Source organism: Ambystoma mexicanum, chromosome 3p, assembly GCF_040938575.1.
Source record: "Ambystoma mexicanum isolate Mex_15411 chromosome 3p, UKY_AmexF1_1, whole genome shotgun sequence".
Classification (NCBI taxonomy): Eukaryota; Metazoa; Chordata; class Amphibia; order Caudata; family Ambystomatidae; genus Ambystoma; species Ambystoma mexicanum.
The window spans coordinates 1,230,255,723-1,230,282,998 of NC_090925.1; the positions used below are offsets into that span (position 1 = coordinate 1,230,255,723).

The following is a 27,276-nucleotide window of genomic DNA, read 5'->3' on the forward strand; positions in this document are numbered from 1 at the left end:
ATACTATACATTTTGACCCACTGCATAAGCTGGAATGTAATGACCAATCGCAGAAGCTGTAAGTATTGTATTATGTCTGTAATACTTATAATGTACCAACAACTGCTACCATTCCTGTACCTCTGTAACTAAGCTCTCACAAGTAACAGCGCCTCAATGCCCGTGGGCTGCTTGCGCGCTATATAAATCTAAATAAATAAATAAATAAATGAAGATGCTAGGTGGGCATGGGTCACTGGGGGATCCAGAGAGGTTAGTCTCTTTCTTAATTTGTTCAAGGTTTCTTTGTATATACGTTAGAATCAGTCATGTGTTGCGGCGGTAGGTGGTGCGCTGGTTTTTGTAGGTTCCGGATTTGTGTTTGTTGTCACGCGGCTTGCGTTGATGATCTGTTAAATTGCTTCTATTTTTGTTCTTGCGTGGTTTGTGATGTGGTCTAATACGGAGTGTGATGGTACGATGCATTGGTTGCACGATGTTGGGATTTTGATTTCCTTGGTGATTTCGAAAGTTTCTTTTTGTGGCTTTGTTGCCGATTGGACTCCTGTGATGTAGTATGCCTTTTCTGTTTTTAAGACTGCTGATTTGTACATTGCGAGATGTCAGTATGTGTTTTTGTCCTATTGGTTGTAATGGTTTCTCCACTGTTTTTTAAAGTTTTATTTTAGTTTTTTAGTTCCCTATGTTCTTCTGCGAACCATCTTGCTACCATTTATTTAGCAGTGGCTTTGAAGAGTTTTGCAGGTTCCAATTGGTCTAGGCCACTGTAATCCAGGTAGCCGAGTGTTAGGACAGTTTTTCTAAAGTCCACCCAGAGGCTTTATAAAATTATACCTTGGGCAATACAGAACCTCCAACTCTTAGTATAGACCTGTACCACCTGAGATAATGGTAGCAATGACAAGATCAGCCAGGCTGCTCTTAGGAAGGAGAGAGGACTGTAGATTGGACCATATGTATGCTACAGGTTTTTTTGTACCAATGAAACACTGATACAACCATGTATTGTAAATATAATTTATTTATTGCATTTGTATAGCGCGCACAAGCCCTCAGGCATCATGGCGCTGTGGTGTACAGGTTACAAGAGGCCACATTAGGCCCAGAAGGCAGTTACAAGTTACATTGAAGCATTGATTATATATTGTCCAGAGTCCATAGAATCCAGAATAAACAGTATGTACCTATTGCTGAGGAGCTAATTGAAAAGCCAGCTTTGGAGGGCTTTGCAGAAAGCCCAGTATGAGCCTCCTGATCGGAGATTGAGTGGGAGCGAGTTCCATTGCTTAGCTGCAATGACAGGGAAGATTGAGCCACCTGCCTTTGCTTGTTTGAAGGTAGGTTGCACTAGCCTTTGTGCATAGGGTGTTCCGATGGGCCTGGTGGATTGCGGTATGGAAAATCTTTGGGACAGATAGCGGATTTGGTGCTGATTTGGAGATGCATCGGTTTGTAATGGTTAAGGTATTGAAGAGAATTCTTTCCCGGATGGGGAGCCAGTGTACCTTCCTACGGGCATCTGATGTGTGTTCAGGTTTGGGGATGTTGAGGGCAGCTCTTAAGGCATTGTTCTGTATTATTTGCAGTTAGATTGTGGGATGAGGTGCCGGTGAATAGAGCATTACAGTAATATAGTCTCGCTCCAACACGGCGCGAGCAAACGTTGTGCAGTTATCTGGTAAAAGGAAGGGTCTTGAGGCATTAAGGAGTTTTGTGGTGTATGCAACTGAGGAGGCGATGGTGTTCACTTGTCGGTTGGGTGTAACCGATTGTCTATATAGACTCCCAATGTTTTTACTGAAGGCGAGACTGGGATAGGGATGCCATTAATAATAAACGTTGATCAATCTGGGTTCAGTTTGTTCAGAGCTGTAGAGTGTCCTATGATGAGTTCCATATGACCAGCTCAAGCCATGATATTGGAGGCGGGGCCAGCCCAAACCATGGTATTGGAGGCGGGGCCAGCCCAAACCATGGTATTGGAGGCAGGGCCATGGTATTGGAGGCGGGGCCATGTATTGGAGGCGGGGCCAGCCGAAACAAATGTATTGGAGGCGGGGCCAGCCTAAACAATGGTATTGGAGGCGGGGCCATCAGCCCAAACCATGGTATTGGAGGCGGGGCCATCAGCCCAAACCATGGTATTGGAGGCGGGGCCATCAGCCCAAACCATGGTATTGGAGGCGGGGCCATCAGCCCAAACCATGGTATTGGGGGCGGGGCCAGCCGAAACAAATGTATTGGAGGCGGGGCCAGCCGAAACAAATGTATTGGAGGCGGGGCCAGCCTAAACCATGGTACTGGAGGCGGAGTAATGGAGGCGGGGCCAGCCAAAACCATGGTATTTGGAGGCGGGGCCATGTATTGGAGGCGGGGCCAGCCCAAAACCATGGTATTGGAGGCGGGGCCATGGTATTGGAGGCGGGGCCAGCCAAAAACCATGGTATTGGAGGCGGGGCCAGCCCAAAACCATGGTATTGGAGGCGGGGCCATGGTATTGGAGGCAGGGCCAGCCCAAACAATGGTATTGGAGGCAGGGCCAGCCCAAACCATAGTATTGGAGGCAGGGCCAGCCCAAACCATAGTATTGGAGGCGGGGCCAGCCCAAACCATAGTATTGGAGGCGGGGCCAGCCCAAACCATAGTATTGGAGGCGGGGCCAGCCCAAACCATAGTATTGGAGGCAGGCCATGGTATTGGAGGCGGGGCCAGCCTGGTATTGGAGGCGGGGCCATCAGCCCAAACCATGGTATTGGAGGCGGGGCCATCAGCCCAAACCATGGTATTGGAGGCGGGGCCAGCCCCCCAAACCATGGTATTGGAATGGTATTGGAGGCAGGGCCAGCCAGGCGGGGCCATCAGCCCAAACCATGGTATTGGAGGCGGGGCCAGCCCAAACCATGGTATTGGAGCCAGGGCCATGGTATTGGAGACAGGACAAGCCCAAAACCATGGTATTGGAGGCGGGGCCAGCCCAAACCATGGTACTGGAGGCAGAGTAATGGAGGCGGGCCAGCCAAAACCATGGTATTGGAGGCGGGGCCATGGTAGTGGAGGCGGGGCCAGGCGGGGCCATGGTATTGGAGGCGGGGCCAGCCCAAAACCATGGTATTGGAGGCGGGGCCAGCCCAAAACCATGGTATTGGAGGCAGGGCCATGGTAGTGGAGGCGGGGCCAGGCGGGGCCATGGTATTGGAGGCGGGGCCAGCCCAAAACCATGGTATTGGAGGCAGGGCCAGCCCAAAACCATGGTATTGGAGGCGGGCCATAGTATTGGAGGCGGGGCCAGCCCAAAACCATGGTATTGGAGGCGGGGCCAGTGTATTGGAGGCGGGGCCAGCCCAAACCATGGTATTGGAGGCGGGGCCAGCCCAAAACCATGGTATTGGAGGCAGGGCCAGCCCAGGGCCAGAGTATCGGAGGCGGGGCCAGCCCAAACCATAGTATCGGAGGCTGGGCCATAGTATTGGAGGCGGGGCCAGCCCAAAACCATGGTATCGGAGGCGGGGCCAGCCCAAAACCATGGTATCGGAGGCAGGGCCATAGTATTGGAGGCGGGGCCAGCCAAAACCATAGTATCGGAGGCGGGGCCAGCCCAAAACCCATGGTACTGGAGGCGGGGCCAGCCCAAACCATGGTATCGGAGGCGGGGCCAGCCCAAACCATGGTATCGGAGGCGGGGCCAGCCCAAACCATGGTATCGGAGGCGGGGCCAGCCCAAACCATGGTACTGGAGGCGGGGCCAGCCCAAACCATAGTATCGGAGGCGGGCCAGCCCAAAACCCATGGTACTGAAGGCGGGGCAGCCCAAACCATGGTATCGGAGGCGGGGCCAGCCCAAACCATGGTATCGGAGGCGGGGCCAGCCCAAACCATGGTATCGGAGGCGGGGCCAGCCCAAACCATGGTACTGAAGGCGGGGCCAGCCAAAACCATAGTATCGGAGGCGGGCCAGCCCAAAACCCATGGTACTGAAGGCGGGGCCAGCCCAAACCATGGTATCGGAGGCGGGGCCAGCCCAAACCATGGTATCGGAGGCGGGGCCAGCCTGGTGGCAGGGCCAGCCCGGAGGCAGGGCCAGCCCAAAACCATGGTATTGGAGGCGGGGCCAGCCCAAACCATGGTATTGGAGGCGGGGCCAGCCCAAACCATGGTATTGGAGGCGGGGCCATCAGCCCAAACCATGGTATTGGAGGCGGGGCCATCAGCCCAAACCATGGTATTGGAGGCGGGGCCATCAGCCCAAACCAAGGTATTGGAGGCGGGGCCATCAGCCCAAACCAAGGTATTGGAGGCGGGGCCATCAGCCCAAACCAAGGTATTGGAGGCAGGGCCATCAGCCCAAACCATGGTATTGGAGGCAGGGCCAGCCCAAACTATAGTACTGGAGGCGGGGCCAGCCCAAACCATGGTACTGGAGGCGGGGCCAGCCCAAACCATGTTACTGGAGGCGGGGCCATGTATTGGAGGCGGGGCCAGCCCAAACCATGGTATTGGAGGCGGGGCCATGGTATTGGAGGCGGGGCCAGCCCAAACCATGGTATTGGAGGCGGGGCCATGGTATTGGAGGCGGGGCCAGCCCAAAACCATGGTACTGGAGTCGGGGCCATAGTATTGGAGTCGGGGCCAGCCCAAAACCATGGTATTGGAGGCGGGGCCATGTATTGGAGGCGGGGCCAGCCCAAAACCATGGTATTGGAGGCGGGGCCAGCCCCAACCATGGTATTGGAGGCGGGGCCAGCCCCAACCATGGTATTGGAGGCGGGGCCATGGTATTGAGGCAGGGCCAGCCCAAACCATGGTATTGGAGGCGGGGCCAGCCCAGGGCCATAGTATCGGAGGCGGGGCCATGGTATTGGAGGCGGGGCCAGCCCAAATCATGGTATTGGAGGCGGGGCCAACCCAGGGCCATAGTATCGGAGGCGGGGCCATAGTATTGGAGGCGGGGCCAGCCCAAACCATAGTATCGGAGGCGGGGCCATAGTATCGGAGGCGGGGCCATAGTATCGGAGGCGGGGCCAGCCCAAAACCATGGTACTGAAGGCGGGGCCAGCCCAAACCATGGTATCGGAGTAGGGGCCAGCCCAGACCATGGTATCGGAGGCAGGACCAGCCAAAACCATGGTATCGGAGGCAGGGCCAGCCCAAAACCTTGGTATTGAAGGCGGGGCCATGGTACTGGAGGCAGGGCCAGCCGGGGCCATGGTACTGGAGGCGGGGCCATGGTACTGGAGGCGGGGCCATGGTACTGGAGGCGGGGCCAGCCAGGGCCATGGTACTGGAGGCGGGGCCAGCCAGGGCCATGGTACTGGAGGCGGGGCCAGCCAGGGCCATGGTACTGGAGGCGGGGCCAGCCAGGGCCATGGTACTGGAGGCGGGGCCAGCCAGGGCCATGGTACTGGAGGCGGGGCCAGCCAGAACCATGGTATCGGAGGCGGGGCCAGCCCAAAACCATGGTATTGGAGGCGGGGCCATGTATTGAGGCGGGGCCAGCCCAAAACCATGGTACTGGAGGTGGGGCCATAGTATTAGAGTCGGGGCCAGCCCAAAACCATGGTATTGGAGGCGGGGCCAGCCCAAAACCATGGTATTGGAGGCGAGGCCATGGTATTGGAGGCAGGGCGAGCCAAAACCATGGTTTGGAGGCGGGGCCAGCCACAACCATGGTATTGGAGGCGGGGCCAGCCCCAACCATGGTATTGGAGGCGGGGCCAGCCCCAACCATGGTATTGGAGGCAGGGCCAGCCATGGTATCGGAGGCGGGGCCAGTCAAAACCATGGTATCGGAGGCGGGCCCATAGTATTGGAGTCAGGGCCAGCCCAAAACCATGGTATTGGAGGTGGGGCCATGTATTGAGGCGGGGCCAGCCCAAAACCATGCTACTGGAGGCGGGGCCATAGTATTGGAGTCGGGACCAGCCCAAAACCATGGTATTGGAGGCGGGGCCAGCCCAAACCATGCTATCGGAGGCGGGGCCAGCCCCAACCATAGTATTGGAGGCGGGACCAGCCGGGCCATGGTACTGGAGGCAGGGCCAGCTGGGGCCTTGGTACTGGAGGTGGGGCCAGCCCAAACCATGGTATTGGAGGAGGGGCCAGCCCAAAACCATGCTACTGGAGGCGGGGCCAGCCCAAAACCATGCTACTGGAGGCGGGGCCAGCCCAAAACCATGCTACTGGAGGCGGGGCCAGCCCAAAACCATGCTACTGGAGGCGGGGCCATAGTATTGGAGTCGGGACCAGCCCAAAACCATGGTACTGGAGGCGGGGCCAGCTGGGGCCATGGTACTAGAGGCTGGGCCAGGCGGAACCATGGTATGGTTTGGGCTGGGCCAGGCGGAACCATGGTATGGTTTGGGCTGGGCCAGCCCAAACCACGGTATTGGAGGCGGGGCCAGCCCAAACCATGGTACTGGAGGCGGGGCCAGACCAAACCATGGTACTGGAGGCGGGGCCAGACCAAACCATGGTACTGGAGGCGGGGCCAGCCCAAACCATGGTACTGGAGGCGGGGCCAGCCCAAACCATGGTATTGGAGGCGGGGCCAGCCCAAAACCATGCTACTGGAGGCGGGGCCAGCCCAAAACCATGCTACTGGAGGCGGGGCCAGCCCAAAACCATGCTACTGGAGGCGGGGCCAGCCCAAAACCATGCTACTGGAGGCGGGGCCATAGTATTGGAGTCGGGACCAGCCCAAAACCATGGTACTGGAGGCGGGGCCAGCTGGGGCCATGGTACTAGAGGCTGGGCCAGGCGGAACCATGGTATGGTTTGGGCTGGGCCAGCCCAAACCACGGTATTGGAGGCGGGGCCAGCCCAAACCATGGTACTGGAGGCGGGGCCAGCCCAAACCATGGTACTGGAGGCGGGGCCAGCCCAAACCATGGTACTGGAGGCGGGGCCAGCCCAAACCATGGTACTGGAGGCGGGGCCAGCCCAAACCATGGTACTGGAGGCGGGGCCAGCCCAAACCATGGTACTGGAGGCGGGGCCAGCCCAAACCATGGTACTGGAGGCGGGGCCAGCCCAAACCATGGTACTGGAGGCGGGGCCAGCCCAAACCATGGTACTGGAGGCGGGGCCATGGTACTGGAGGCGTACTGGAGGCGGGGCCAGCCGGGGCCATGGTACTGGAGGCAGGGCCAGCCGGGGCCATGGTACTCGAGGCATACTGGAGGCGGGGCCAGCCGGGGCCATGGTACTGGAGGCGGGGCCAGCCGGGGCCATGGTACTGGAGGCGGGGCCAGCCGGGGCCATGGTACTGGAGGCGGGGCCAGCCGGGGCCATGGTACTGGAGGCGGGGCCAGCCGGGGCCATGGTACTGGAGGCGGGGCCAGCCGGGGCCATGGTACTCGAGGCATACTGGAGGCGGGGCCAGCCGGGGCCATGGTACTGGAGGCGGGGCCAGCCGGGGCCACGGTACTGGAGGCGGGGCCAGCCCAAACCACGGTATTGGAGGCGGGGCCAGCCCAAACCATGGTATCGGAGGCAGGGCCAGCCCAAAACCATGGTACTGGAGGTGGGGCCAGCCCAAACCATGGTATTGGAGGCGGGGCCAGCCCAAACCATGGTATTGGAGGCGGGGCCATCAGCCCAAACCATGGTATTGGAGGCGGGGCCATCAGCCCAAACCAAGGTATTGGAGGCGGGGCCATCAGCCCAAACCATGGTATTGGAGGCGGGGCCATCAGCCCAAACCATGGTATTGGAGGCAGGGCCATCAGCCCAAACCATGGTATTGGAGGCAGGGCCAGCCCAAACTATAGTACTGGAGGCGGGGCCAGCCCAAACCATGGTACTGGAGGCGGGGCCAGCCCAAACCATGTTACTGGAGGCGGGGCCTGGTATTGGAGGCGGGGCCAGCCCAAACCATGGTATTGGAGGCGGGGCCAGCCCAAACCATGGTATTGGAGGCGGGGCCATGGTATTGGAGGCGGGGCCAGCCCAAACCATGGTATTGGAGGCGGGGCCATGGTATTGGAGGCGGGGCCAGCCCAAAACCATGGTACTGGAGTCGGGGCCAGCCCAAAACCATGGTATTGGAGGCGGGGCCATGTATTGGAGGCGGGGCCAGCCCAAAACCATGGTATTGGAGGCGGGGCCAGCCCCAACCATGGTATTGGAGGCGGGGCCAGCCCCAACCATGGTATTGGAGGCGGGGCCATGGTATTGAGGCAGGGCCAGCCCAAACCATGGTATTGGAGGCGGGGCCAGCCCAGGGCCATAGTATCGGAGGCGGGGCCATGGTATTGGAGGCGGGGCCAGCCCAAATCATGGTATTGGAGGCGGGGCCAACCCAGGGCCATAGTATCGGAGGCGGGGCCATAGTATTGGAGGCGGGGCCAGCCCAAACCATAGTATCGGAGGCGGGGCCATAGTATCGGAGGCGGGGCCATAGTATCGGAGGCGGGGCCAGCCCAAAACCATGGTACTGAAGGCGGGGCCAGCCCAAACCATGGTATCGGAGTAGGGGCCAGCCCAGACCATGGTATCGGAGGCAGGACCAGCCAAAACCATGGTATCGGAGGCAGGGCCAGCCCAAAACCATGGTATTGAAGGCGGGCCATGGTACTGGAGGCGGGGCCAGCCCAAACCATGGTACTGGAGGCGGGGCCATGGTACTGGAGGCGGGGCCATGGTACTGGAGGCGGGGCCAGCCAGGGCCATGGTACTGGAGGCGGGGCCAGCCAGGGCCATGGTACTGGAGGCGGGGCCAGCCAGGGCCATGGTACTGGAGGCGGGGCCAGCCAGGGCCATGGTACTGGAGGCGGGGCCAGCCAGGGCCATGGTACTGGAGGCGGGGCCAGCCAGGGCCATGGTACTGGAGGCGGGGCCAGCCAGGGCCATGGTACTGGAGGCGGGGCCAGCCAGGGCCATGGTACTGGAGGCGGGGCCAGCCAGGGCCATGGTACTGGAGGCGGGGCCAGCCAGGGCCATGGTACTGGAGGCGGGGCCAGCCAGGGCCATGGTACTGGAGGCGGGGCCAGCCAGGGCCATGGTATCGGAGGCGGGGCCAGCCATAGTATTGGAGTCAGGGCCAGCCCAAAACCATGGTATTGGAGGCGGGGCCATGTATTGAGGCGGGGCCAGCCCAAAACCATGGTACTGGAGGTGGGGCCATAGTATTAGAGTCGGGGCCAGCCCAAAACCATGGTATTGGAGGCGGGGCCATGTATTGGAGGCGGGGCCAGCCCAAAACCATGGTATTGGAGGCGAGGCCATGGTATTGGAGGCAGGGCGAGCCAAAACCATGGTTTGGAGGCGGGGCCAGCCCCAACCATGGTATTGGAGGCGGGGCCAGCCATGGTATCGGAGGCGGGGCCAGTCAAAACCATGGTATCGGAGGCGGGGCCAGCCCAAACCATGGTATCGGAGGCGGGCCCATAGTATTGGAGTCAGGGCCAGCCCAAAACCATGGTATTGGAGGCGGGGCCATGTATTGAGGCGGGGCCAGCCCAAAACCATGCTACTGGAGGCGGGGCCATAGTATTGGAGTCGGGACCAGCCCAAAACCATGGTATTGGAGGCGGGGCCAGCCCCAACCATAGTATTGGAGGCGGGACCAGCCGGGCCATGGTACTGGAGGCAGGGCCAGCTGGGGCCTTGGTACTGGAGGTGGGGCCAGCCCAAACCATGGTATTGGAGGCGGGGCCAGCCCAAAACCATGGTATTGGAGGCGGGGCCAGCCCAAAACCATGCTACTGGAGGCGGGGCCAGCCCAAAACCATGCTACTGGAGGCGGGGCCAGCCCAAAACCATGCTACTGGAGGCGGGGCCAGCCCAAAACCATGCTACTGGAGGCGGGGCCAGCCCAAAACCATGCTACTGGAGGCGGGGCCAGCCCAAAACCATGCTACTGGAGGCGGGGCCAGCCCAAAACCATGCTACTGGAGGCGGGGCCAGCCCAAAACCATGCTACTGGAGGCGGGGCCATAGTATTGGAGTCGGGACCAGCCCAAAACCATGGTACTGGAGGCGGGGCCAGCTGGGGCCATGGTACTGGAGGCTGGGCCAGGCGGAACCATGGTATGGTTTGGGCTGGGCCAGGCGGAACCATGGTATGGTTTGGGCTGGGCCAGCCCAAACCACGGTATTGGAGGCGGGGCCAGCCCAAACCACGGTACTGGAGGCGGGGCCAGACCAAACCATGGTACTGGAGGCGGGGCCAGACCAAACCATGGTACTGGAGGCGGGGCCAGCCCAAACCATGGTACTGGAGGCGGGGCCAGCCCAAACCATGGTACTGGAGGCGGGGCCAGCCCAAACCATGGTACTGGAGGCGGGGCCAGCCCAAACCATGGTACTGGAGGCGGGGCCAGGGGGCCAGCCCAAGCCATGGTACTGGAGACAGGGCCATGGTACTGGAGGCGGGGCCAGCCGGGGCCATGGTACTGGAGGCGTACTGGAGGCGGGGCCAGCCGGGGCCATGGTACTGGAGGCAGGGCCAGCCGGGGCCATGGTACTGGAGGCATACTGGAGGCGGGGCCAGCCGGGGCCATGGTACTGGAGGCGGGGCCAGCCGGGGCCATGGTACTGGAGGCGGGGCCAGCCGGGGCCATGGTACTGGAGGCGGGGCCAGCCGGGGTCATGGTACTGGAGGCGGGGCCAGCCGGGGCCATGGTACTGGAGGCGGGGCCAGCCCAAACCACGGTATTGGAGGCGGGGCCAGCCCAAACCACGGTATTGGAGGCGGGGCCAGCCCAAACCACGGTATTGGAGGCGGGGCCAGCCCAAACCACGGTATTGGAGGCGGGGCCAGCCCAAACCTTCGTATTGGAGGCGGGGCCAGCCCAAACCTTCGTATTGGAGGCGGGGCCAGCCCAAACCACGGTATTGGGGGCGGGGCCATGGTATTGGAGGCAGGGCCAGCCAAAACCATGATACTGGAGGCGGGGCCATGGTATTGGAGGCGGGGCCATCCCAAGCCATGGTATTGGAGGCGGGATTGGAGGCGGGACCAGCCCCAACCATAGTATTGGAGGCGGGACCAGCCGGGCCATGGTACTGGAGGCAGGGCCAGCTGGGGCCTTGGTACTGGAGGTGGGGCCAGCCCAAGCCATGGTACTGGAGGCGGGGCCAGCCCAAGCCATGGTACTGGAGGCGGGGCCAGCCCAAGCCATGGTAATGGAGGCGGGGCCAGCCCAAGCCATGGTAATGGAGGCGGGGCCAGCCCAAGCCATGGTACTGGAGGCGGGCCATGGTACTGGAGGCGGGGCCAGCCCAGGCCATGGTACTGGAGGCGGGGCCATGGTACTGGAGGCGGGGCCAGCCCCAACCATGGTATTGTTTGGGCTGGGCCAGCCCCAACCATGGTATTGTTTGGGCTGGGCCAGCCCAAATCATACCATGGTTAACCATACCATGGTTAACCATACCATGGTTTGGGGCTGGGCCAGCCCAAACCATGGTATTGTTTGGGCTGCCATGGTATTGGAGGCGGGGCCATGGTATTGGAGGCGGGGCCAGCCCAAAACCATGGTAACGGAGGCGGGCCAGCCCAAAACCATGGTATCGAAGGATGGGCCATGGTACTGGAGGCGGGGCCATGGTACTGGAGGCGGGGCCAGCCCAAACCATGTTACTAGAGGCGGGGCCAGCCCAAACCATGGTATTGGAGGCGGGGCCATGGTACTGGAGGCGGGGCCAGCCGGGGCCATGGTACTGGAGGCGGGGCCAGCTGGGGCCATGGTACTGGAGGCGGGGCCAGCCGGGGCCATGGTACTGGAGGCGGGGCCAGCCCAAACCATACAGCCCAAACCATGGTATGGTTTGGGCTGGGCCAGGCGGAACCATGGTATGGTTTGGGCTGGGCCAGGCGGAACCATGGTATGGTTTGGGCTGGGCCAGGCGGAACCATGGTATGGTTTGGGCTGGGCCAGGCGGAACCATGGTATGGTTTGGGCGGGGCCAGCCCGAACCTTCGTATTGGAGGCGGGGCCAGCCCAAACCTTCGTATTGGAGGCGGGGCCAGCCCAAACCTTCGGGCCAGCCCAAACCTTCGTATTGGAGGCGGGGCCAGCCCAAACCTTCGTATTGGAGGCGGGGCCAGCCCAAACCTTTGTATTGGAGGCGGGGCCAGCCCAAACCTTCGTATTGGGGGCGGGGCCATGGTATTGGAGGCAGGGCCAGCCATAACCATGATACTGGAGGCGGGGCCATGGTATTGGAGGCGGGGCCAGCCAAAACCATGGTATTGGAGGCAGGTCCAGCCAAAACCAAGGTATTGGAGGCGGGGCCATAGTATCGGAGGCGGGGGCCATCCCAAGCCATGGTATTGGAGGCGGGGCCATGGTATTGGAGGCAGGGCCAGCCCAAACCATGGTATTGGAGGCGGGGCCAGCCCAAACCTTCGTATTGGAGGCGGGGCCAGCCCAAACCTTCATATTGGAGGCGGGGCCAGCCAAAACCATGGTATTGGAGGCAGGTCCAGCCAAAACCAAGGTATTGGAGGCGGGGCCATAGTATCGGAGGCGGGGGCCATCCCAAGCCATGGTATTGGAGGCGGGGCCATGGTATTGGAGGCAGGGCCAGCCCCAACCATGGTATTGGAGGCGGGACCAGCCCCAACCATGGTATTGGAGGCGGGACCAGCCCCAACCATGGTATTGGAGGCGGGACCAGCCCCAACCATGGTATTGGAGGCGGGACCAGCCGGGGCCATGGTAATGGAGGCGGGGCCATGGTACTGGAGGCGGGGCCAGCCGGGGCCATGGTACTGGAGGCGGGGCCAGCCGGGGCCATGGTACTGGAGGTATTGTTTGGGGCTGGGCCAGCCCAAACCATGGTATTGTTTGGGCTGCCATGGTATTGGAGGCGGGGCCATGGTATTGTTTGGCCGGGCTGCCATGGTATTTGAGGCGGGGCCATGGTATTGGAGGCGGGGCCATGGTATTGGAGGCGGGGCCATGGTATTGGAGGCGGGGCCAGCCCAAACCATGGTATTGGAGGCGGGGCCAGCCCAAACCATGATACTGGAGGCGGGGCCATGGTATTGGAGGCAGGGCCAGCCAAAACCATGGTATTGGAGGCAGGTCCAGCCAAAACCATGATACTGGAGGCAGGGCCATGGTATTGGAGGCGGGGCCAGCCCAAACCATAGTATCGGAGGCGGGGCCAGCCCAAACCATAGTATCGGAGGCGGGGCCAGCCCAAACCATGGTATTGGAGGCGGGGCCAGCCCAAACCATGGTACTGGAGGCGGGGGCCAAACCATGGTACTGGAGGCGGGGGCCAAACCATGGTACTGGAGGCGGGGGCCAAACCATGGTACTGGAGGCGGGGGCGGCCAGCCCAAACCATGGTATTGGAGGCGGGTCCAGCCAAAACCATGGTACTGGAGGCGGGGCCAAACCATGGTACTGGAGGCGGGGCCAAACCATGGTACTGGAGGCGGGGGCCAAACCATGGTACTGGAGGCGGGGGCCAAACCATGGTACTGGAGGCGGGGGCCAAACCATGGTACTGGAGGCGGGGCCATGGTACTGGAGGCGGGGCCATGGTACTGGAGGCGGGGCCAGCCCCAACCATGGTATTGGAGGGGCCCCAACCATGGTATTGGAGGCGGGGCCAGCCCCAACCCTGGTATTGGAGGCGGGGCCAGCCCCAACCCTGGTATTGGAGGCGGGGCCAGCCCCAACCCTGGTATTGGAGGCGGGGCCAGCCCCAACCCTGGTATTGGAGGCGGGGCCAGCCCCAACCCTGGTATTGGAGGCGGGGCCAGCCCCAACCCTGGTATTGGAGGCGGGGCCAGCCCCAAACCATGGTATTGGAGGCGGGGCCAGCCCCAAACCATGGTATTGGAGGCGGGGCCAGCCCCAAACCATGGTATTGGAGGCGGGGCCAGCCCCAAACCATGGTATGGGAGGCGGGGCCAGCCCCAAACCATGGTATTGGAGGCGGGGCCAGCCCCAAACCATGGTATTGGAGGGGGGGGGGGGGGTGTGGATCATCTCCATAATTTGTATATGCAATGCCAAGGGAGTCAAGAAGGTCGAAGAGGGGCTTCGTGATTATGTTATAGAGTGTAGGTGAGACACATGAGCCTTGGGGGACTCTGCAGTTAATAGGAGAGTGTGTGGCGCTAGCATTCGCAGAGAAGACTCATTTTTCTACCTTCTAGGAAGGAGGCTATCCATGCTGTTGCTTCTGGTGAGACGAAAGCTGCTTCAGTAAGGTGTCGGCAGAGTATGCTTTGGTCAACTAAATCGAACGCTGCAGTCCGGTCTAGTAGTAGCAAGAGGGCAAGTTTACCTTTGTCCCAGTGTTAGGCAGAATTGCATGCAGTTCCCTCAGGACCACCACACACAATTAGGACTACAGGTGTTAGCAAGACCAACCTTTGGTATAAGTCTGTACCACACAGTTTGTTGGTAGCGAGCTGAGCATCCAGGCTTATCTCAAGAGTGAATGTGAGCAGTACAAGTAGTTACACAGAGGACTTTCAATCATAGTGGTTCAAGTAGACACTTCTACTCAAGGTTTCTTGGTAAAACACTTTAATTTATGACACAATTTATAAAACATTTCATTAGAAGACAATTTATTATATACCAATACACTTCAATACAAAACTGAGCTTTTCCGACAGTTTGAGCTCCCCTGAAAAAGGAGCCAAATGGCAGTTCAGTTACTTAGTGAGCAAAAAGGACAAAAGTAGAATAGATTGCACACATTTTCTAGGCAGTGCAAATTGTTTCAGTTCACCAGAATATTTCATTTCAAGTCAATAGGCCAGGCCAAAGTCAATGGGCTAGTGTTCTGTATAGGAAAGAGCAGTTCTGGTATCAAATGGTAAAGTCTTTGCAAAAGTTCTCAGAAGTAGTAATCATTTGTGGGGTCACAAGCTGATTCGGCCTGCGAGTTGGGAGTTTCACAAACTTTCACCGCGAGAGTGGCGTTCTCTCAATCGGGTTGGCACAATGACTTTGTATGAAGAAAACAAATGTTGCTGAAGTCGTGGTTCCTGGCAGTTCCTGCAGATCTCGCTGTTCCGGAGCCTCAGTCGTGGACGTTGGGGGACTCCTGCACTGCAGGGGATCGTTGAAGAAAGCAAACAAAATGGAGTCACTTCAGTTCCAGTAGCTATAGATTCAAGAACACAAACTGGTGTCCCTCTCCCTGGTTAAACCTAACCATCCTTGAGAATGGGTGTCTTACGTGTTGATTGGTCCCACCAACTCAAAGGAAGAAGCCGTCCTTGAAGGAGCTTCTCTGTCGAATGGAGTTTGGCAATTCAGACCTGCAGCAGGGCTTCACCGGGCAAACCAACGGTCCAGCTCGTCTTCGGTTCTTTCGTTCCCGTGGTCGACTCTGCCTTCCAGTCCACGAGACTCGCCCTTTAAACAGTTCTCTCCCTTTCATTCCAGCCTAGCTGTCACTCACCTAGCAGGGTAGCTGTCCTTGCCAGACAGTCAGCCAGCCAATCACACCAGAGTGCATTTGGGTCTCCTAGGAGACTAAGCACAGGGAGTTTCGGGCACCTCCCTCACTTCCTGCCCACCCCAGACACTCAGACGCCAAGGGCGGACTTCAGTCCTGAAGCCCACCAAAGGCACACGAACAAAGAGACCAAACCTAGTTTGGCACGCAGAGGAAAAACACTAGAAGGACCTTGCCAAAAAGAAATGGCGTAAAAAGAAGAGCGGGACCTGTTTAAACAAAGGGGCTTAAGGCGCCATCTTGAAAAACATGGCTCCCGTCATTTTTTGCTACCGGTGTTCGCGGTTGGAAAAAAATCATGGTAGTTCATTGTAAAACCACTGCCACCAGCCTTTTCAGTAGGAAAGGTTAGCATTGGACTGCTACATGAGGGTTTAGACACAGGGGATACTATGTAACCCCTCCAGCACTCCATTGTAAGATGGTGTGTGCTGGGTCTAAGAATTTGGAAAAGACTAGTAAAGTCAATTTCACTTTACATTCTCTGGGAAACAGTAGTTTATCCCAGAGAAGGTACTTAAACCTTTGGGAAGTCTAAACGACATCCCTGCGTCACTGCACGGAGGGTGCTGTGTAACATACATGAAAAGATGATGCCTATGGAGTTATCTAAAACTCGATAATCAAAGAACACAAATGTAAAATACACATGAAAAAGTGGGAAGAAAGGCTCACACTTTTTCCAGGTACAAAAATCAAGTCCTCAAGTATCCAGCAAAGTTGCTGGGGGGCTCTAAGGTGAAGGGAATTAGCACATTTATGAGAATTCTCCCTAACACCCCGATGTCGTCCATCTGATTTGTTTATTATTTATTTTTTTTTAAATCGAGGAAGGTAGATTAGTTTCCCGATTGGCGGATTCCAAGTATGTGATTATTTTCCAAATGTTGCTGTATTTGGACGTCTGCAGCTCTGGCAAGTATTTTTAACAGGAAGGGGACGGTCGTGATGGGACGGTAGTTATTGGGGAATGTTGGGTGAAGGCTTTTTTTTTTTTTTTTTTAAAAGAGCGGTTAGACCCCAAGCTTCTTTGAGGCGGTCTGGTACTACACACGAGGTAAAGGATGCATTTATGACTGCCGTGGTGCACAGGGCCAAGGTTTCAGCGTAGTCTTTGATCAAGGGGACTGGGCATAGGTCGCCTTTGCATTTAGATGGCTTGAGGCTTCTCATGTTTAGGGTGCCTTGGTCGGAGATGGTATTGAATTTGAATAGTGGTGGGGCAGAGTTGGTGGTCTCTGGCCCGATGAAGGCCCGGGTGGGTTGTTTGCAGTTCAGGGAATTTGGTTTGGAGAGGATTTTGTTTTGGAGTATGCTGATTTTATTTAACATAGCGCTCTTTGAGGATGGAGAAAAGTTCTCTCGTGTTGGAGGTTCTGGAATTAAACATATTGGCTTTGGCTTGAATAATAGCGTTTTTATATTGTTTGGATACGATCAAGTAATCTTGTTTGAGAGTGTCACATGGCAGGTTCTTCCAGGAGATTTCAGAATGTCTCTTTTTTGCTCGAGTTCAGCAAGGTTGTGGGTAAACCAAGAGTTGGAGTGTGCTAGAGGTTTGGCTTTTAGGAGCTAAATGGGGCTAATTTCGGTTATGGTATATAGGTTTACCAAATAGTTTGTGTCAAGGTTGGTAGGGATAACTGGGTTGAGGGTTTACGGGCAGTACATGCGAGGGAGGGGGGGCATCGTGGTGGTGGGAGTCTTGGTTGATCGACCGATGGGGATGATGAACTCAATATGGTGGTCTGACCATGGGTTTGGGGGTTTTGACGAGAGCGATCTTGCAGTTAAGGTCAGCTATCCAGTCTAAGGAGCGTCCTTCGTTGTGTGTGGGGCTATGGATGCAGTGGCTAAAACCGTGCAGATAAGGAGTTTGCGAGTGAGGTGGCTGGTAGGTCATTAAGGCCTAAGTTCCTGTTGTCAAAGAGGAGTATTTGGGAGGTCGGTTTGGTGTTTTCTTGTAGGATTTGAAGAAGGTCTTCTTCGAAGGTGATGATGGGGACGGGCGGCCGGTAGACTAGATTGGTGGTGATAGTGGTGGATGGAGCTATGGGAATGTTTAGTGAAAGGGTCTCACTGTTGTTGTGTTAGATGTTGGTTTGTCTGATGCAAAGGTGGTCTTTGCTGATGATGGGTACCCCACCTCCTTTGGAGTTGAGTCTATCACTCCTGTGGATGGTGTATCCTGGTGGTATGGTGAGGGAGAGAGCTGGTCCTGCGGCCGCGTGGAGCCAAGTTTACGTGATTGTTAATGCATCAAGGTTATTAGGAGGTCGAGGATGTCTAGGGCATGGGCTGGGAGGGATCAGGTGTTAATGAGGACTAGTTTGAGCAAAAGGTTTTTAGGGGCAGCTGATACATTGTGGTTGGTGGTAGGTAGTGGGTGGAGAGGACAGTGTGTCCATGCTGTATGGGGCGCACCAGCACTGGCCGTAGGCGTACATATAGACAGAGAGGGCATGCCGGCATTGTCAGAGGGCACAACGTCAGAGGGAACACAAGCAGCTGGTGGAATTATGCCTGCCAGTGGCAATGGGTCAGGTACAGCTAGGCCAATTGGCATTGAGCAAGCCGTTGATGGTTATGATGCTAGCATTTGTCAGTGGGTACAGGTTTTGGTCAGGTGGGCATTGGTGTTAGTTGCAAGATGCATATGTGCATTGGGGTCGAGCATGCAGGTAATTGTAGTGGGCAAACATGCATTTTCCATATATTCCATGGGCCGGGGTAGACTAGAGGTCTGGCATGAAGGCTGTGTGTGTGTGTCAGGGGCAGGTTCCTTATATTCGTAATACATTGTGAGGTTTGCATGGGGCGTGGTGAGAGCCTTGAGCCGATTCTGAGGTTGCGCGATTGCGTAGATATCGGCTAGCTGATGTAGGGGCTGCGCACAGAGAGGCGTCGTTTTAGATGCATGCGGCCTGGTAGGGTTCTAGATGCAATTCTATGATAGCGTGGATGCCGGACGGTTGATGTAGGGGCTGCACACAGAGAGGCGTCATTTTAGATGCATGCAGCCTGGTAGGGTTCTAGATGCAATTCAAAGATTGCGCGATTGCGTCGTTAACGGGCAGCTGATGTTGCGGCTGCCGGCAGAGAGGCGTTGTGTTTGCTGTATGCAGCCTAGTGGTGTTCTACCGCAAATTCTAATATTGTGTGGTTATAGGAAGACTAAAGATTGGGCTGGACCCTGGGAAGGTTGTGGTACAGGGCGGAGGCCAGCAGAGATTGGCGGGGTAAGGGGTGGGGGTGTTAGGTGCACTGTTTGGGATGGTCGCGGTGCGGCGAGTAAACTCTTAGGAAAGTAAGGCTGGCAGGAAGGCGGTGGGGGGATGGTGGAATGTGGTGGCAATGCGGTTGCCATGCTAAGAGTGCGATTGCTACTTTCCCGGTGAAGCAGGAGCATGCACCGTGTTAGTCCGGTGGGCGGTTGAGGTGTGGCCATCTTAACCAGCTGGAGCGACAAGCGTGGCGGCTCCAACCCGCAGTGCCTAACACCTGCGGAGCACAAAACCGCACCTTTGGCCTGCGCTGGCTTTGCAGTAGAGGGTCGGGTGCGTGGATTTAAGCATTGTGTAGAACGAAGTGTCGGGCAGCATGCCCTGCGGACATACGGAGCAGAACACTGCACCCTTGTCCTGAGCAGGCTTTGCCACAGAGGGTCAGTGCATGGATTTTATTGTACGTGAAGGTGGCGAAAAGGCATCGAACGTGGCGTGCCACAGAGGGTCGGTTTCTTTCATATATACACAGGCAAGGAGAACTCTTTAGAAAGTTAAGTACCATTATCATTCATAAACAATTATTAAAAAAAACAACACAATACCTATAGCATGCAAACCAAAGTATAAACATTATTTAGAATAGCAGTATGCAGTTCAAGGTGAGTAAACCCTAGTGATAGACATTTAAAATGGCAGAATGCTACTCATGGTGAGTAAAACTACATTAGTAGACTTTTAGAATGACAGTATGTAATTCAAGGTAAGAAGACCCTATTGGTAATAACCTAAGGTGTTATTCTGTTTCATGAATCTTATAGTTATCCAACTTATTCTTCTTTCAGAATGGATACAGTTACACTAACTTTACTTTCTAGAATAGAGGAACACAATTCAAAGGTAAGCAATACATTACAGATCACTTAAGAGTGGCAGTGTGCCTTTCAAAAGGTAAGTAAGAATGTCAGGTTTACGCATTTAGAATGGCAGTATGCTGTTTAAGGGGAGTAAAAACCTTATTGGTTATAAACTCATGCACTACTATTACAGGAATATGTAGTTAAACCAACATTACTTTGCAGAACAGTGGAACACAATTCTAAGGCAAGCAAGAACTATATAGACTTTTTCAGACAGGCACTCAGCAGTTCAAGGCAAGCAAAACCTAATGTTACACATTTAGAATGGCAGTATGCTATTCACAGTGAGTAAACCCTATTGGTAAACATTTACACTTATTCAATTTCAGGAATAATAAATACCAACTCAGTTACTTTCTAGAAGACTTGAATACTAATCAAAGCTCAGTAAATAACTTCTTATACGTTTCAGAGGGACATTAAGCAACTCAAAGTTAAGTAAGAAGTTAGTAACCCTTTGTAACTTTCTGTTTCAGTAGTCAAAGTTACACACTAAAGCAAGTACTTGTCAGGTCTTATCTTTTAAAGTCCTTCCCTATTCTAAGGCATGAGTGATCTCAGAGGCAGAAGGGGGGCTCTAGTGGCCAAAAGTAGATCAGTCAGGATGAAGCTCAGATGCAGGAATGTCGGAGTTCCAGAGGATGTATCATCCAACAAGTAAATAGAGACTTCAGGGTTAGTAGAAAGGGTTCAGGGACTTTGTAGAAGGCTCCCTAGATGCATTCTGTTAGGGGAGTTTTCCTAAAGTCCTACTGGCAGTAAGACTGTAGTAAGCTGTCCCAGTGGTGTGTAGATCCCCAACTCTTAATCTATCAGTCTGCACTAGCTCAGGACCTTGGTAGTGTGGCAGAGCAGTCAGGCTTATCTTAAGAGGAAGGTGTGACCTGTAGGTAAGCATCCTGAATCTTAGTTAGACAGGCACAGCAAAGAAGCACTTACACGTATATTTATATGAAAGACATATTTACACCAGAATCACTTTAAATACTTCAGACGTTTACGCTACAACACTTAGGAATACTAGATAATACACTTCAAAAGGGCACTTTCACTTTTGTGTTTGTTCGCGGTTACAATTGTAGCAACGTTAGAAAAGACAAGGTTATCGAATTATCGGCAATTGCGCACTTATGCAGTTTTCAAAAGGTCATACAGTAATGCATTTACTCTGCAAACACATAGGAAAGTCACTTAAAAGGGAGAAAATAAGTGGTTAGTGCAACATGAGCTTCGTTCAAGGTTCTGGAGACGGTCTCTTCGCCTGGCAACCCTAGCTAAAGGCAGTTCGATGAGGGCTTGAAGTCTTGGCAAACAGCGAATAATGAAGAGTTCCTGCAGATTTTTTCCAGTGTTTAAAGTTATTGTAGCAGCAAGTTAGCGACTAACAAAGGAAACCCAAGCAGCAACTTGGGTCAGAGGTAAGAGGAGGTTGCCCTGCACACCTCTATGTGCACTCCAACGCTCTGGAGCGATTTCTTGGAATCAGGTAAGCAATACCTTTTTCCCCATAGTAAAGTGTTGGTTGTTGGCTCTTCCGCGATGTGGCAGCTCTAGACTCGACCTCCGGATTCCTTGGTGTGGTGATGAAAGGCAGGACAATGGAGGGGTCTCTCAGCAGCAGTCTTGAGGGAGGACCTGTAGCACGACTTTAAGCAACCTCTTGGTTCACTCTGCGGTTTTGGTGCCGTTTGTTAAGAATTAGTGCAGTCCAACTGGTGTGGGACTACACAAGACTTATCTCTTGGTATTAGGCAACCCCACCTTTTAATATAGGCCTGTACTACACAAGTGGGTAGTGTGACTGAGCAGCCAGGCGTATCCTAAGAGGGGTAATGTGAGCTGTACAATGAAATCAGCAAATAAAAGTATCCAAATTAAACACTTAAACACTTACACACAAAGTTGAATAATACATTATTTATACACAACGATATTTAAAGCATTATTTAAAAAGCAGCAATTAGCTGTAACATTAATCCCAATGTAGGATTCAATTCAAAACGTGAACAATAAAGCAGGCAAGTTAATTCATTCATACGTTACACATGTTCCAGCACCAGGAGGCAACGTCATTTGAGGTCAGTATAGCATTTATATAGTATCACCTTTGCAATATTGAGTTTGTCAAGGAAGGAAAGGTTAGGGTTAGATCAGAACAGACTGATAGGTTATAAGAACAGTAAGATTCTCCGAAAGGGATGCAGGCAGTCTATTATCCCAGCATTAAAGTGTTCAACATTTAATACCTGTAAGGGAACAAGCACTGACAAAGCCAATAGGTTCAGAAGGAGGCCTTTAGGGAGCCAGGACAGCCAACGTCAATGGACAAAGTAAAGTTCTGATGCTCTACTTCTTAGAAGTATGTTTTAAATAGTCAGTGTTCAAAAGAGAAATCACAGCAACTCAAGGAGTCACTTTTGGAAAGCACAAGCTACAAGGCCAATGCACTCCCAAAGATAGGAAGCACCCCAAATGACAAAAGGATAAAGCACTTCAAGCCCACAGTACCTTTGAAATGAAGAAGTTGTTCCAGCTGGTTGCCTTCACGATGCAATGCAGTAGACCCTTGTTCCTGGTCCTTGGTTGTGGTGACGAAAGGGAGGACAGCTGGTGGGCTCATGCGGCAGCACTCTAGAGAGGGACTCGGCAGCAATGGATTTCCGTCGATTCAATGGCTCTTTGTGGTTTTGGCACCTTTTTCTCAGCACCAACGAAGAACGAAAAGCTCTGGTTAGGATTTCCTTGATCCTGGACTGTGGTGAGGGGGCGCTGGATGCAGATTTCTTGCTTCTGTAGGGTCCTCTGGATGCCCACAAAGATCTGTCTGGATTTGGACTTCAGAAGACAATGCACTTACCAGGTGGTCGAGGTACCCAGGGTATTGGGCTTCTGGAGCCTTGGAAAGTCACAGTAAGTCCAGGGTTGTGCCAAAATAGAGTTTGTCTCGAAGCTAATTGGTCCCACCAGCATAAGGGAGGGAGTTGTCCTTTACGGGTCTTCCCAGTCAATTCAAAAACAGGGTCAGCACAGCTGCAGGGCTTCACCGGGCACTTTGCGGTCCAGGAGGGTGCTGCTGGCGTCTTCTCTCGTCTTGTGCTTTGGATGTTGTTCTCCAGTGGTCGACTCTGCTCTTAGTCCTAAAAACCTCGGTTTTTATGCAAGTTCCCATTCATTCACATCCGTAGGCTGTGATCACACAGCAGGGTGGCTGTCCTCCGAGTCAGCCAGCCGGCCAATTGGAAGTGGTTTCACTCAGGCACACCTAGAGACAAAGAACAGGGAAGTTTCAAGACCCTCCCTCACTTCCTGCCTTTCCAGACACACTGGAGCCCGAGCGGGCTTCAGGGCTGAAGTCCGCCAAAGGCAAAACACACAAAGGACTCAAACCTCATGCAAACAACAGAGTAAAGGCCCAGAAGAAAAACTAACAAGAAATGGGCGAAAAAAAGAACACTGGCGCCATTTTGAGAAAATTGTCACTCTTCGGTGCAGCACTGCAGCTGCGTTATCGGCCTGCAGATACATGTCACTAGGTAGTAAAAAAGAAACCAATGCCACCAGCCATTCAAGTTAGTGCACCAAAATGTTAACATGAGGAATGGGCTAAAGGAATTACTATGTAAGCCCCACCCCAGCACTCCACATAGGGTGGTGTGTGCTGGAACGATACAATATAGGTAAGTAAGAACGGGGTCAACTTACTATTCTTGGGAACAGTAGTACACCCAAGAAAATGTAGTTAAACATTAAGAGAAGTCCAAGGGACTTCACAGTGGCACTGCACAAAAGGTGCTGTGTGTTAGAATGCAAGAGCAGATGCCTCTGGAGTTTACCAGACCCCATAAAACAATAAGTAACATAGAAAATCATAGTCAGGAAAACACATAAGTGAGTGAGAAAAAGGCCCCACTCCCTCAGGAGTAAAGATTCCAAAGCCCAGAGTCCAGCAAAACAGCTGGGAGTCTCTAAGGTTAAAGGGAATGGGCACAGAAATAAATATTCTCCCTAACAGGCGCCTTTTCAGCAGCACCATCAAAGGACACAGACTGTATGGTCAATCTTCTTCACTTCCTGCTGTCCCACACTCTGGTGAGGGGGTCTGGGCAAGTTGGATCGGATCTCTGGTGTCCTTACGGGCTGAGCACAGATTTGGACAGATTCGGCTTTCCACAACGATGCACTCAAAATGGGCAGTAGGTCTCTTGGTATTAGGGTTCCGCAGCTCTGGAAGCTCCTAGGACCTCGGGAGATAGCTTGTTTCAAAGTTCATTTTGGGACAGGTTGGTCCCACCAGCCAAAGGGAAGGAGTCCACTTCGGAGCTCCTCTGTCGCATAGAAAACAGGTTCAGGACAGCAGTGGTCTCTTCACCCTCTTGCAAAGCGTCTGCAGGCGCCTCTGGTCGTCTTCCTCGGTTACTTCTGTTTCCAGTGGTCGACTTGCTTTACACTCCAGGAGCCTCACTTTTTATACAGTTCCAGCGGTGTCCAGTTAAAGTACCTAATACAAAAGGATCGAATGCCAAAGGGTCGACTCAATCTGACCTAAAACCAAAGGATCGAATTTTTTTTTTTGTAAATCTATTTTTCTTTGGCATTCAATCCTATGCATTCGAAACTCATCTTTAACCAGCTCCAGCATACCCTCCTCTGCAATTTCTCTCAGAATTCTACAGAAAGAGGCATTTGGCTGTCCAATCAAGCACTCCGACAGACAAAGAACAGGGAGTGGGGGGGGGGGGGGCTCCTCCCCCACTTCCTGCCCGTTTGACTTCAAAAGTGCTGCTGTTATGTGTTTGGGCTCAGAGCTTGCTCCAGGCTCCTCCTGCAAGACAACAAAAAATGATCGATAGCCTGAACAATCACTCACAAACAAAAATTGTACCAGATCTCAAAAAAATATATGAAATGTTGCCAGGGTGTAGCTTTAGCCCCGTTTTCTTTGTTGCATTCGGATCTGATTTGCATCCCTGAGCAATCCCTGGCCAAAATATCTTCAATTCATCTTCCATTAGAAATTCCTCTCAATTTCAAACAAGCAAGACCGGTCCCAGTAAGGGACTGCCTGTAAAAGAATGGGCACAGCAGCTCATTCAGCATAGTTCATTTAAAAAAGGCAATGGTACATGGTTGGGTAGTGCCTTGTGTGGACATACTTAATATGATTACTGTTGAATCTTAGAGGACTTTCCAAAATCTCTTTAAGGTGGTAAAAATGGTCCACTCTTTTTTTCTACACAGGGTGGAGTCTTCTCTGGGCCTAGTATTCATACCTGGCCCACCCGACACCTACAAATGCAGGCGACATACCAGCGGTCTCTTGTTCAGATCCCAGAGCCGCTGTGTATACCACCAGTGCCACAGCAGAGACTTTACCCTGTCCAGCCCAAGGCTGGTGTTAGGAAAGATTTTCTCTTTGCTGCTTTCCCCTCACCAGAACCCCATTTGTTGCTACCGTTTCTAACCAGGCTTGACTTTTGAAGGTAAGTGAAGCATTTTTGCTCTACTTACTTTGCTCAGCTCATCTATTTTGGGGGCACGGATTAGTCCCCATGGCTATCGGTGCAGGGGGAATCTGTCCCTCGTTACTAAATTCCTTGTTTGTTTTACACTGCACTCCTCATGCTATAGTGAGTTGTGGTAGATGTACTTTGTATCGCTTTTTTCTTTTGTTTTTATCAACTCTTACTTGCTTGATGCATTCAGGATGGGCTCATAGCAGATATTTTTCAACCGTGTTTTTAACTTTTCTCGCATGCTCTTTTGCATTTTACAGCAGAATGCCATTTAGACTACCATATACTCTAAAATGGCAGTACCACAAGATGTTTGCCTGTCCTTTTGCCCTTCGTGTGTTGGCCTTAAGGTGGATTTCCAAAATCGGCCGTAGTTGGAGGATTTTGGTAGGCCACCCTATTATGTTGAACAGGGAAGACACAGAGGTTAGCCAAAACCAATCGAGGCGAGGTAGTTCGAAGAATTAAATCTTTGGAAAAGTCTGCTTCCTTTAAAATGGGATTTTGGCATAGGGTTTGCTTCAAGTTGTTGTAACAAACTTCATCCTCATCTTTCCACTGGAGTCTTTGTGTATATGCATTTCTAAGCTTATCGGTCAGTCTGGAGGTTTTATCAGAAACATTTGGGATGAACCTATGATAGTACCCCATCAATCCCAAGAAGGTCCTTGGATCTCTTTTGGTTAAGTATTGGTGCAAGGACTGCTTTTACTCTTTCCACTTGGGATTGCACACTACCGTTCCCTACGAAGAAGCCTAGGTAATTTACGACTGACAGGGCCAATTTACACTTTTTTGGGTTGGCTGCGAGCCCAGCTTTACGCAGAGCCCTCATGATGGACTATAGGTGTAGGTGATGGAGGTTCTTCACATGTCTTACTATATACTATGCCATCAATGTATGCCCCGCTGAAACTAGAATAAAGTTGCTACATTATATCCATTAATCTTTGGAACGTTGCTGGGGCACCATGGAGTCCAAAGGGCAAGACTTTAAATTGGAATAGTCCTGTTGGGGTTGAAAAAGCAGTTTTTTCTCTGCCAGGCCCATGTAGCAGGATCTGCCAGTATCCTTTCATGAGGTCTAAGGTCAAATAGACTGCATCTCCCAATTTGTCTATTAATTCGTCAATATGGGGCTTGGGATAGGCAGCGAAGGAGGAAATGGAATTTACCCTTCTGAAGTCTACGCGGAAACTCCAGCTCTGGTCAGGTTTTGTCACCCGTACTATGGGAGAGGACCCTTCACCTGCCTGGTGGAAATGCTGAGGTGAGCATGTGTAAGGTTGCCACAAACATAGCACTTGTGGTGCCAACACGTGTTTCAAACAAGGGTCAAGGCTGTATTGTTGTAGCATGGCGAGTTTGAAACTCACCCGTACGCAGCTTGCCCTCCCAATAACCCTCCTGGTATACATCACTGCTCACACAGTCTACGGGCAAGTTTTAAATTTCAGGTGGGACATGCCGACACCGCTGGCATTGGGCTTTCTTCATATGGGTATGGACTAAATTTCACCACATCACTCAAATGGCAAACTCACCACTTTCATTTTTTAAGTCAGTAGCTACTGCCTGGTGGAAATGCTGAGCACTGTTTAAATACAGACCATAAATGTGAGAAGGGAAAACCTCCCAGATAGGAGTCCTATCTGAATGAAAGAGTTCAGACATTAGTATTAATCTCTACATGTTAATTCCCCAATACTTGTATTTGTATTTATTTTAATTTATATAAGGCTTTAATCCAAAGCTCTTTACAAGAGGAACAAGTAAATAGAACGAGCAATACATGACAATGAATCTAAACCAGAAAACAGTACAAAGAACAATTTACATTATTGATGAGGTTAAGTACAAATGGAGAGGGTCCAAAGTGAGAGAGGGGGTAGGAGGAGTGGGTGGAGGTGGCAAAGGGTGCTGGGGGGGGGGGAGAGTGGAAGAGATAGGATTTTAGAGAAGTACGAAATGAGGGTTAGGAGGTAATAGAGTGGATGTGGAGGGGAAGGCGGTTCCAAAGGAAAGGAGCGTGAAGTTGGAAGGAGCGGAAACGGGAAGGGGCACAGGGAGGAGGAGAGAGAAGGAAGTTATCCGCAGAACGGAGAGGAGGAGAAGGAGTATAGAAAGTGAGAAGGGAGGATAGGTAAGGAGGGGCAAGACAATAGAGGGCTTTGTAGACAG

At 53.6% G+C, this 27,276-nt stretch overlaps 1 protein-coding gene across 1 annotated transcript in view; it reads right to left on the reverse strand.

The window, feature by feature from the left end:
- RRP7A (ribosomal RNA processing 7 homolog A) overlaps positions 1-27,276 on the reverse strand; it is a 184,821-nt gene that overhangs the window by 97,205 nt on the left and 60,340 nt on the right. The gene's annotated exons all lie outside the window — the stretch shown is intronic.